The sequence below is a fragment of the Chrysemys picta genome, chromosome 16 (genome assembly GCF_011386835.1).
Source record: "Chrysemys picta bellii isolate R12L10 chromosome 16, ASM1138683v2, whole genome shotgun sequence".
NCBI lineage: Eukaryota > Metazoa > Chordata > Testudines > Emydidae > Chrysemys > Chrysemys picta.
Genome location: NC_088806.1, coordinates 20,836,134 through 20,849,012, shown reverse-complemented (window position 1 = coordinate 20,849,012; position 12,879 = coordinate 20,836,134). Strand labels below are relative to the sequence as shown.

Genomic DNA, 12,879 nt, shown 5'->3' with positions numbered 1-12,879 from the left:
TCTGGGATTCTTCTGCCAACCATGCCCAATGCCGGATGCTTCAAGTGGGTAGAATCAAAGCACACATAGCAGATCAGAATGCAATACTACATTATGGGGGCAGATTTCTTCCTGATCCAAACCCATGACCAGCCTCGGCCCTGAAGCCTGAGGATTGATAGCATTGTTTCCACATGAACGGCAAACAACAGGGAATGGCAAATGAAAGATGAGAAAGAGACCTGGGGCCAGATTTTTAGAAGTGCTGAGAACCCACCACTCCAGCCAAAGTACCTTTGAGAATCAACTCCTCCAGGTACCTGAGTCTTTAGCCCTCAATTATTTGACTTCTTTGGAATTTTTGTTTCCTTAAGGGCCACAGAACCTGGCCTCACATAACTAGGTCTATCGAGTGATAGCAGAGCAGGGGGTGGGATCTATTTTATGGAAACATAAGCTACATCTACACTGCAAAGCAATAGGGCTTGACTCAGGCTCAGAACCTCCACCCCTGTGGGGTCCTGAGAATATCAGGAAGGACTGAAAACTTTTTATTAATAATTATTCATTATTATTAGCCTCCATTTTTGGTCGGCATACTCTCTATTTCTGGGTTCCGGACTGGATGCAGAAATGACACAATACATTCTGAACCAACGTTCAGAGAGAGGTGTTCCTTTGGGTTGAGCTTCGGTCCATCAGAGCACTTTCGCATAGGCTTCACTTTAAAGCATGTGAGTTTTTCCCATTAACTTCAATGGGATGATTTGGGTACTAGACAACAACATTGGTGAGTTCTAAAATGTTGGCTGTGTGGACTTTGTGGCAGAGAAAGCCAAACATTTTGCTTGTATCTAGATCCTTTTCCCTTGCCCTTGGTCTATCTTGTTTATTTGGAGTGTTAGGTATTTCAGGCAGGGACTATCTCTTACTCTGTGTTTGTACAGCACCCAGCATACCCAGACTAACCAAGACCTGTGCTCTGATAATAAGCATGATTGTGGAAAATCCTGAAAATATTTTTCAGGTAATAAATTGTATTAGGTTTCATGAACTCACTACAGGCCATATCCCCTGATTCCCTCCATTAGGAGCTGTTTCTTTTCTCAGCGGCCCGGGAGAAGATCCACAATGAACCACATCACCAGAAGCCTGCTGCTCACTGCCAACTTCCTACCATTCCCACTTCCACTCAGAGCCAAGAGTTAGGGAAGTGCCTCGCTGAAATGTAACATCTTTCCACTTTTATTTATTTACAGGCAACATGATCTCATTCTCCATTCCTGCTTTCTGGGCAAAGCATTTCACAACATTTTTTTTACTGGAAATGGGACTCTGTTCATTTTACTTGTACTCCTAGGTGTGTACTTTAGACAACTAGAGACAGATAATCAGAGAGAAGAAGGATAGTCTTGTGGTTAAACCTTGGCACGGAGACTGTGGAGATCTGGACTCAAATCCCAGTTCTACCATGGCCTTCATTTATGATCTAGAGCAAGTCAATGGGGATCCATTATCTTTTATGGATATGGCCCTATATATTTCTGTGACTCAACTGTCCCTTTCTAAAACATCTGTCTTGTCTATTTAGATTGTCAATTCTCCAGGGTAGAGACTGTCTCTTATGATATGTATGTACCAGTGCCTAACACAATGGTCTCTGATCTTGGTTGGAGCTTCTGGCTGCTCCTGTAACACAGATAATAATAATAATATGAGAGAGAGAGAGAGAGAGAGAGCATGAGATGGACAGAAAGAACACCAAGAGGCCTGCAGATATCTTTAAGATAAAGAGGCCCTGATCTATCCCCCTAAAATGTCTGCTGTACTGTATCAATTTACAGGATCGTGCAATAAAAATGCCCATGGATGTCCCAGAGACAGTGGCACTGGTTACAAAATGGAACGGGGAGCTGGCTATTTACTGATGTTCAAAAGAATGTGGAACCAGCTGCAAGGTATCCTCTGCCAGTGATTGCCCTGCAAAATAATCCCATCTTCCTGGCTTACTGCGATCAGGGTTGGAGAAAAATCAATCCGAAGCCAAGATTGGATACACTAATACAATATTTATGGCTTTGGTACTCAAGTCAGGTGCTACCTGAGGAGCAGGAGTGCAGAGAAGATTTACTTGTGTGTGTATGAAGCTCAGGACTGGGCACATTAGCTGATCTGTGTGAGGAAGCAAGGTCTGGAATAGCGGGGGATGCTACAAAATCCAAAGGCTGGAAACTGAAGTGAGACAAATTCAGACTAGAAATAAGGCATACTTTTTTTTTTTTTAAAACAGCGAGTGTAATTAAGCATTGGAACAACTTACCTAAGACTGTAGTGGATTTTCCATTATTGGCAATTTTTAAATCAAGATTGGATGTGGAGTTTTTTTTTCTAAAAGAGATGCTTCAGTTCCAACAGGAATTCAGGGAAGTCCTATGGCCTCAGTTCTAGGGGAAGTCAGATTACATGATCACAGCGGTTCCTTCAAGCCCTGGAATCTATGAATGAATCTATGAAGCCAGGACTAAAGTGCATTGGCCAAGTTATATGGAACACTCTCCTTAGCAGTTGCACACACCACACCTGGCTCTAGCCTCCCCTGATCAGATTCGGGGGTTCATAGGAATTTATCAGTTGGCTCCTGTCCCAGCCCCACCAGCTCTGCCCTGATATCTCACTCCAACGTTTGTGAGAGCGCCCAGCCAGATCAGCAGCTATACACACACTCTTTTTATAGGGGAGGATAGGATCAGGGGTAAGGGCGAGGAGAGCTGCTCCATCCCACTGCAGGAGGCAGAGAACAGTGCTCCCTCTTGGAGGAGAGAGTCACTGCGACGCCCCCAGGAGGTGGAACGGAACAAGAGCACAAAGAGCTGCCTCGTCATTTTTTCTCTGCTACCCCATTATGGATGCCAGTGGTCAGAGCCCCTGTGTCCCACGACCTCTCCCGTGGGAATCCACGCCACGTCACACAGGCGAGCGCGTCGGACAAGCTGTCGCGTGACCTACGGTAAAGGAGTCAGAGCACAGGACTCCAGCTGTTCAGACAAAGCCCTGCCCCAGCTCTCATGCCGACGCGAGAGACTCTTTAGCACAGGCTGCGATACCAGTTGGCAATATCTCAGGCTAATCTGTCCTGCTGTTCCAGGCCCAAGAGGCAGGGCAGTGCAAGGAAGCCGGCCAGGAACTACAGACTGGAGACGGTCCAACCGCCTGGGCCAAAGCAGATGGCAGCAGCACAGAGCCAGGGTGAGAGTGGGCTGGATCCCAGCGATTAGCGATGGGGGAGAGGGGTGGTGTAAATGGAGACAGTCCTCTACAAGCCTCCCCAGGGCCCAGCTGGATATGTTAACCCCTTCCGAGCCATTTGGGCACCACCAAGCACTTGCTCAGTGCTGTGAACTTCTCGAGGTTCCCATGGGGCACAAGAAGACGAGTCCCATTGAGGTAATCGATACACTGCAATCCCACTGATTTATATAGACCCCATCGCTTATAAATGCCCTCCCCACCAAAGACAGTGCCTAGCCCCCCTGCCCTGAATATACTGCTGTCGGCCACAGACGCCAACGTGAGTGTCCCAAAGACATCAGTGCAGAAGGGCTCCCCAGGATATTCAACAAGGACTAAGGACCTTCCCAAAGATAGTGAGGTGGGGGAAGGGGGCTCAGATGTCCCCCTGGGGCTCCAAACTACTATGCTATGGGCCCCTTGATAACACTGCAGAGATTCCCCAGACATCAGCACATGCTCATTGAGACGGTCCCATCAGGTACATTGGTACAGGGCCCCACGACATCTTGGGCCCAGACAGTCACTGCAACGGCTGCCCTATCTCCCCAAAGAAAGCCACGTACGCCTCCCTGCAGACACCTCCCTTTGATCCCCCCACCTTTCAGTCCCAGACACTTCCCAAGGCTCCCTTCCCCGTGAGTCGTCTCTCCCCGCAGCCCCCTCACCTCCGGGGAGCGGATCTGGAAGATTGATAGGGCTGTCCCAGCGACACACCATCTCAGTAACTGCAGTCTCACAGTTGTAAAAAATCCCATTCGCCGGCATATTAGAATCCTATTAGCACTCCCGGTGGAGGAATAACCCAGGCCCTCCTGGCAAAATTAGAGACTCAGGCTCCAGCCTCGGCAGCTTTATGGTCCTCTCCCCCGTGTGCTGATCAAACCAACCGATATAAAGCCAGGCTGCAAGTGTTCGTGGCCCTTAAGCCCCATGACAAAAGCCCTTTGAAGACAACATGCTGAAGCAGCCGTGTCCTGGTAAGCAGACTTCAGCCTGCCAGGCCTATGGGCAAGAGACAAGTGCTTTGTTTGTTTCAGCCTGACATAGTTTGGAGTCAGTTAGAGATCTAGCTGGGTGTTTCAATCTAAATCTTAAACCCTAAACCACAGCTGGTGCAAATGTTCAGTGCTCCATGGTAGTTAATGACCCAGTGGTGCACTCTCTGTCACGTCCACACACGCACTTCCTGATCACGTCCACACAGGGAAAGTAAAGCTCTCCCAGAGAGGCCATAAACAAATGTCACTTAAAATGGTGCATTTCCAATCTGTGGCACAGAACACTGGGGGGAGACTATCCCCTGGTGTTTTAAAGGCCATGAAAACCAGCCAGTCGCATAATAATTATAATGATCACACATACATAGCTATGAATTAATTCAAAGCATTGCAGAAAAGAAGGATGTTCACTAAAAATAATAACTCCGGTACAGATCGGCACTTTCTTACATCCCCCAGCATAGGGCTGTTAGCAGGATTGAACGTAGGACATTTACCACCGCCTGCTGAACTAAAAGAATAGCTCCTTTTGTTGACAGCATTAGCAGTCTGTTATCCTCTACAACAGTGGTTCCCAAACTTGTTCCGCCGCTTGTGCAGGGAAAGCCCCTGGTGGACCGGGCCGGTTTGTTTACCTGCCGCGTCCGCAGGTTCGGCCGATCGCAGCTCCCAGTGGCCGTGGTTCGCTGCTCCAGGCCAATGGGAATTTGGGAGATCCTACCTTCAAGACCTTGTCATCATCCATCCAGACAACACTTCTACACACACACACACACACACACACACACCCCAAAATGTCTCCAAACATACACTGTGTATTTACCACACATTTCACAAGACATCTAGCTTTCCTGCAGGGCCTGGGTATTTGTCTCCTTTTCTCCTGTCCTCCCTAGTTGTCCCCTTTCCTTTCTCTGCTACACTTATTTCTTCTCCCTCTATGACATTCATTCCCAATCCTTCATCTTCCTACTCTCTCTCTGTTCTTTCTGCAACTTCTGCAATCTGCTTGCTCTCCTCAACCTGTGGCATAGTATGGAGCCCCAACCAGGTGGTGATGGAATACCTCCTAACCATGAAGATAATTTCGGCTCCTGAAACACGATCATGGAGATATGACACCAGGGGCTTATCTGCTCTGTGTGGCAATGCGCACCCGATGGGTGTGAATAATCATGTGCACCAACATGTTGTGATTCACTGGCCCATGTAGACCCTGCTGGTGTGCACTAAAAGTTCTCAAATGATCATTAGCATAGTCCTGTTTCAAACAGTACTATGTGAACACACGGTGGTTTACTCTGGAGTTCACACACGGTGGTTTACTCTGGAGTTCACACACCACTATCACCCTATGTAGAGAAGTCAAATCTGCAGTTTGCACTGAAAAACTTCATCCAGCTCTATGGACAACACCCAAAAGTTTCATGAATTCTCGCTGGTTTCACCAAATGGTTTCACTCAGAAAACACACAAACAAACCTCCTTAAAACCCTAAAATAAAATCTGAAAACAAACCAAACTTTGAGAGTTTTTGGTTCAAAATGACCTTTTCATTTCAAACATTCTTTCCATTTTATTAAAAACAAACCAACAAAACCCCAATCAAAACTGCTTAAAAATGGCCAATGTCCACATAAAATGCTTCATTTGACCTGAAACATTTTTTTTTTTTGGTTGTTTTTACTTTTTGATTCACTGAAAAAAATCAGTCTGGGTTTAACCCAAAACGCTAGGTTTCGGGGGTTTTTTCAGAATTGCCAGCAAACTGAAAAATCCAAATAACCAAACAGCTGTTTGCTGAATTCTAACGACACACAGCAAATGAGACATGCGGACACAGAGAGCCCAGTTAAGTTTGAGAGCAAGAGGGCTGGCTAATGCTACCCGGCTTTGCATAGCAAAAGCAGCACCCACCGAACAGACAGTGCTTGTATGCAGCAGCTGCATGGTCTGGAACTGACATGTTGGCCTCTCCGGTTGCCGGCTGCTCTGAGCGGTCCCCATGTGTTATGCTGTTCCCTGCCTTCCACTGGACCCCACTGGGAGGTGCCTCGCTGTGGGAACTCCAGAGACGGAAGCTTTGGAGAGGGGAGCCCAGAGGCACTTCTGCTTCCCTCTGGGCTTGCAAAGTGCCATCCAGCAAAAAAGCGGGGGTGGAATAAATAAATAATTGCAGGTCGCTTGCTCAGCATGGTTGTAAATAGTTCATGAGCTCCCAGAGATTTATTCCCCTCCTCTTGCACTAACGAGCCCATGGAGCCAACCGAGAGCTGGGAAGGTTCACAGCCTCCAAATGGTGCTCGCTGGGGGATAAAGGCAGCGGCACGCTGGGCTGCAGAGATGGGTTCGATCCCGTGACCCCTGCTGGACCAATGGCAGAGGCAGACTGGCTCCTCGGAAGATAACAATCACCAGATTGGATGCATCTTCTTCAGTATTCCAGTGGTGGCCAGCTGTGTCAGAGGAAGGTGAAAGAAACCTTGAATGGGGCAATTATGGATCACCCAACTCCCTCTGGAGCAGCCTCCGCTGGGCGTATGCCCTGCAGCATGAACAGCAGAAGGTGTGTTGGCATCAGAACTGGTCTGTACACTATTACCTAACATCAGTACAGTGCTATAGATGATTCAGGCTATTTATTACAAATCCTGTATCTGCAATATGATCAGTGCTTTGCAGGCGTAAAAATAAAACAACCCTGCCCCTAATTTCTCTGCAGTCGAATTTAAACAGTTAATGCAAGGAGGAAAGAGAGCAAATGGGCGGGGAAGGTGGGAAGAAAGTGAAAGCTACTTGGAGGCAGGTACCGTAGGAATAGGGGCCTGATGCGTTGAGAGCTGTCTAGTGGTAGTTCTGAGTAAGTAATTCTCAGTGCTTTGACTACACAACCACTGGTGGAACTGGGGAGTAGCTGGGCACAGAGATGTAGCAGGAGGTCAGCCGTGGAGGTGCGGAGGTTTGCGGAGCCTATTGAGGTGCCAATCACACAGGAGGAAGAAGGGTGTTCTGGGCATAGGGGACAGCGTGAAAGAAGTGAGAAGGGGATTCATAGATTCCAAGACCAGACGGGACCATGGTAATCATCTATTTTTCTAATCCTTTAATCATTCTCATGGCTCTTCTCTGACCCCGCCCCAGATTATCAACCTCCTTCTTGAACGGCGGACTCCAGAACTAGACGCAGTGTTCCAGCAGCGGTCACACCAGTGCCAAATACAGAGGGAAAATAATCTCTAGGTCCTAATTGAGATTCCCCTGTTTTATGTGTCCCAGGATTTGCATTAGTCCTTTTGGCCAGGGCATGACACTGGCAGCACCTGTTCAGCTGATTATCCACCACGGGACCCCCAAGCCTTTTTCAGAGTCTCTGCTTCCCAGCATAGAGTCCCCCATCCTATAAGTATGGCCTACATTCTTTGTTCTTAGATGTATACAGTTACATTTAGCCATATCAAAACGCACATTGTTTGCTTGTGCCAAGCGTGCCAGATCTCTCTATATAACCGACCTATCCTCTTCATGATTTGCCACTCTCCCACATCCCGTGTCCTCTGTGAATGTCATCAGTGATGATTTTATGTTTTCTTGCAGAATAAAAACACTAAATAGCAAAGGGGCAAGAACCAATCCCTGTGGGACCCCACTGGAAACACCAGTTTAATGCAGAATCCTCACTTAAAATTACATTTCAAGACCTTTTAGTTACCCAGCTTTTAATCCATTTAATGTGTGCCAGGTTAATTTTATACCGTTCCAGGCTTTTTAATCAAAATGTCATGCGGTACCAAGTCAAACGCTGTACAGAAGTCCAAGTATATTACATCAACACCATTACGCGCTGGCAGAGCATGGTAGGAGATGGGAAAGGAGACAAAGACAGGCACAGACTCGTGGCGAGCGAGAGCAGTGAAGGTTAGAAAGAGTGTCTGAGGGTGATGGAGGCCTGGAGCAAGGGGACTTGGGGAGAGGGCTGAGGTGGCCGGAGGGATGGGCAAGGAAGCTGGTAAGGAAGAACTGATCCAACGCTCACCCTGAGCTCTAGAACACAACTTTCATGCTATTTACCAAGGGTTCGTTAGCTCTTCTTGCCAGTTCCCCTTGCTTTCTGGCTTCAGCAGGAAGTGGGCCGGCAGGAGAAAGGCTGTTCTTATGGCAGGAAGCCTTGACAGAAAGCCTCTTCCTACAAAATGTCCAGCCTGTTCTTTGGCGGACTCGGGAGACGTGGCTAGGTTCCATCACTTATCTCTTCCTTCGTGCATTGTGCAAGGCTGTGCTGACATGGCCAAACATGGGTAGGCCCGCGAGGGGGAGGGAGACTTCTTCTGCTTGCTGCTATCCTATCCATAGGCACAAACAATGGTGACCTGACCCACAGCCAGCAGTTGAAGAAGGTGCTGACCACACACTCGGCTCTTCATTTTGTTGACTGAGGTCCCCTCTTCACCTACAAAACATGATGGGGGTATAGCAGTAAAATCTCCCCCATCCCCATATGTTTCACCTCTCTCCTAAAGCCACGGTTATAAGGAGGGGTCCAGTTATTTGGCGATTTTGTGGTGCTGCTAGGATCTGGTCTGAGCTGCACAACACATCCATAAGCTCCCCATCTTGGCTTGGCTGGAAACCAGCAGTGTATAGGCTTTATCGGGCCCCAGAGCCAGCCAGCCTCCCCTGCTAGGTCTCTTTATTATGTTCCTTGACATTTTCAAAGGGTTATATTTCCGCCTGTGAGAACCATCAGTCCAGCAGCACACAGTAATATATGGAGTAATAGAGTCTCGGCACAGCAGGTTTAATCTCATATTGCTGAAGCCCCTGGTGTCCTAGCTGAAGTAAGTTTGTCATTAGGAATTCCTTTCTCCTGTCTGCAAGCTTGTTTTGTTTGGGGTTATTATTTTTCCCCTAAAGAGAAGAGAAACACTCCAGATTGATTTATGACTCTCCCATTTCCTTCCATGCAAAGCAAACTGGCAAGCTCCCAGGAGAGAATGGCCAGCACAGAAGTGTCTTCCCCACCAGTTCCCACCACTGCACTGTGGATCGGTCCCTAACGTTAAGGCCTCTGGGGTCCCACGTGGGGTAAGATTTGTTAGCGGAGGGGGCTGTGACTGCCTTTGCCAAAACAGATTTACTAGCAGTGCTGGGAGCTGTGGAAAGATTAATGATCTACTCTGGTAAACTTAGGAATGCAATGAGAGGGCTGGCTCCGAGGGTGAAGGGCACTGGCGGGAATCTAATCAGGATACGTTTCACAATGGCTGGGTTGGATGCAAACGGACGAGGCTGGGAATAGGAGAGGAGATTCTACTGGTGGGCTGTGCCCTCTGTACCCAGGAAGGGAAAGGGGTGAGAGATGCATTGCTGGAGGCGTTTTAAGCAGGACTTAGCAAATTGCTAGAAGATGCCCTATAGGCAGAGGTGAAAGTAAGCCGGTCCGGTACGGCGTACCAGGAAGAGCTTCCCCAGGCTGGCAATTTAAAGGGTCCGGGGCACCCTGCAGAGGCTGGAGCCCAGGGCCCTTTAAGTCGCCATCTAAGCCTGGCTGCCAGAGCCCCAAGGTAGCGGCAACCAGAGCCCCGGGGCCGTTAAATCGCCCCTGAGCCCCGGGGCTCCCAGCCACCTCTGCAGCTGATAGCTTCGGGGGTGATTTAAAGGCCTCGCGGCTCCCAGCTGCAGCTGGAGCCCTGGGGCCTTTAAATCCTGATTTAAAGGACCCGCCTCTTCCGGTTGAGGCCACACCCCTGCTCAGGACTCCGGCGTACCGGTAAGTCCTTTAACTTACTTTCACCCCTGCCTATAGGGAACAGGCCAGTGCCGGCCAGGAGAGGGGCTTGAGCCAGCTGATAGGACTCCCTTTTCCATGGCTGATCTGCATGGCGCTACGCCTCGCTCCTGCACGCACCGGATTCCAGTACAGCTGCGAGCACTCCAAGAGGATGGGTGTGAAAATCCCTAGAGCTAACTGGGCTCTGACAGCCAGATATTCTGGCTTAACTCAACAGAGGGAGTCCAGGAGTGCTGGCTGTTTGGTGGGTCTTGGCTACTCTGGTGGCTCAAGAGAGGTGTTGTGGAATACGCTCGACAGACTGCTGTATGCTCATCATATTGCTAGGAACACAGCCGGCCCTGCTCCATGGATCTGCTAGGAGAGGTGGGAAGAGAGAGAGGTCTGCCTGCCAGTCCCGCAACCAGCTCTGATATCCTCTCTCAGGTTAAATATCACCACAGCATCGAATTCCCTGGCAATTTTTGGAACAGGTACTTTTTGTTCTGTGCCTGTACAGCGCCTGGCACAATGGGGCCTTGGTCCATGACTGAGCTCCTGTTGGCTACACCTCAATACAAATAAAACAACAACAGAAACCTGGGAATGGGGGTGGCTGGGTGTAGGAACCCCAGAGCCTAGACAACTTAGAGAAAGAGCCAAGCATTAGGATCATAAATAGACCCAAGCAGGAGATCCCGCCTTCAAAATTCACCCCCCATCCGGCAAACATTGAGCAAGTTCTGATCCAAACACCACGTCTTGGGCCCATCTCTAATCAGACTGTGCAGCTGCTGGAAGGTTTTTTTTTTCTTTCTTTCAGGAATTCGCTTCTCCACTACGTGTGATGGCTTCTTTCCTCCAGAATATGGTCATTCGCAGCATCCTAACTTCTCTGAGGAGAGAGATAAAGAGCAGACAGGAAAGGTGCCAGCACTCTTGGGCTTAATCCATTCAATGCTAGTTGACATTTTCCAGTTGAAATCTCTGGCTCTATCTAGCAGATGATGCTCTGGCAGTTGCGGGAGAGCGAGTCTGGAAAGTTGATTCAATTAGGTGGTTTACTTGGATGTCTTGGCCATGGCAAACAAGGAGCTCAGCTGGCCTCTTTGAAGCCTTTCTATTTCCAATTGAACAACTAATTGCAAAGGCTCAGGGTGCTTCATTTGGTCACCCAGGGGTGTCCTTGCCAGGGGAGGCATGCTAGCCCGGTGGTTCTCAAATGCGGCCATCAGAGGCTTTTCTTGCGGCCACAGCCTTCCTGAGCAGTGATTGGGAGCGGGGGACAAAGCAGTGGCCCCTCCCCAGGGCTGCCCTCTGGAGACACAAATGCTGGAGGAGCAGACAGCCAGTGAGTTCCCCACCGTCCTAGAGGTGGTGGGGTCAGACTTCAGACCTTGGGTGGCGGGCAGCAGACTCCAGCCGTGGGACTTTGGGCTCTGACTGCATAGTGGCGGGCTCCATCCCACAGCCGCAGGGCTTCGGGCTGGGGCCGCGGGCCTCAGACTACGGCCACGGGGCTTTGGGCTCCGTTCCTCAGGCATGGGGCTTCGGGCTCCATTCCCCGGGCTCACCCCCTCCATCACCCCTGGCCCCTGCTGCCTGCCTCCCTCCCTCCCTCCCCATCCAGGGTTTAATTTGTCTCTGGGCTTGCTGAGGCTGGAGTAAATCTGCTGTGAAAAGTGGTATTTGTATGTTTGTTAATACCACTTTTCACAGCAGATTTAGTAGCTAGCTGGGAGGCTGTGAAAAGTGATATTAACATACAAGTATCAGGTTTCATAGCAGCAGACTTACCAGCTAATAAGTCTTTAAAAAAAAAAAAAGCAAAAGAAACAACAACAAAAAATACAAGAAAAGGCAAAGCACCTTATTTGTGTTTCTATTCCGTTTAGGTCCATAAAGAATAGAGACAACTGTACATTATTTTTATTATTGAGTCTGCAAAAAAACAACACCTACGTAAGTAAATGTCAATGATTTGGACATGTGTATGCACGTATTTGTTTTATCCTAAATTTAAGTAAGTATTTTAGGGGAAAAAAATTCAGAGCAGCTACCAACAAGAGTTGGTGGCCACATTCTGAGGCCACCAAAAAATGTCTTGTGAGAACCCCCTGCCTGTGGATTCTCTTTGGGGGTGAGATGAGCTCCTGTTGGCTACACCTCAATACAAATAAAATAACAACAACAGAAAGCTGGAAATGGGGGTGGCTGGGTGTAGGAACCCCAAAGCCTAGACAACTTAGAGAAAGAGCCAAGCATTAGGATCACAAATAGACCCAACCAGGAGATATGCTCCTTGACAAAGCCGATGGGGCTTTCAGAACCAGCATCCCAGCTGGGACTGCTGCAAGGATGTTAACATGGCTGGCCCTGACCAAAGGGGCTCCCCTGCAGAAGCTGGCTTGAAACACATGCCACAGCATGCAGGTACTGGCTGGACACACTGCTGTGAGGAAGCTCACAACACTGTCCTCCTATCTGGCACCAGCATGGCCCTACAGCCAGCACTGACAGCGCCCTGCCGTGCACAAAGTCAGGGCATCATGAAGTCCCTCCATTGACCAGGAGGTAGAAGCCTAAAGAAGAATCAAACTGAAATAACTCAAGGACCCACCTCCTCCCTCTTGCCCATGTCTTCCTGCTCAGACACACACCCGCTGCGGCTCCCTGACAGAGCTGCCTTCCTGTGAGTCAGGCCACCGCGCTGATCCTCTGCCCAGAGGCCACGTCTCTGGAATAGAAATGAGGGGGCGCTCATGAATATGCAAAGCAGGGCAGGAAGACAGCCCGCTGGAATTAACATTTTTAATGAAATAATAACACGGGCGAGATGCTCGC

At 49.0% G+C, this 12,879-nt stretch overlaps 1 protein-coding gene and 1 long non-coding RNA gene across 13 annotated transcripts in view; one reads left to right on the top strand and one right to left on the bottom strand.

The window, feature by feature from the left end:
- NTM (neurotrimin) overlaps positions 1-12,879 on the bottom strand; it is a 678,721-nt gene that overhangs the window by 565,043 nt on the left and 100,799 nt on the right. The window lies entirely within an intron of this gene.
- On the top strand, positions 9,508-12,028 carry LOC122173886 (uncharacterized). The gene is made up of 3 exons (XR_006174874.2): positions 9,508-9,617; positions 10,859-10,962; positions 11,931-12,028. It is a non-coding gene; the product is annotated as an uncharacterized LOC122173886 (long non-coding RNA).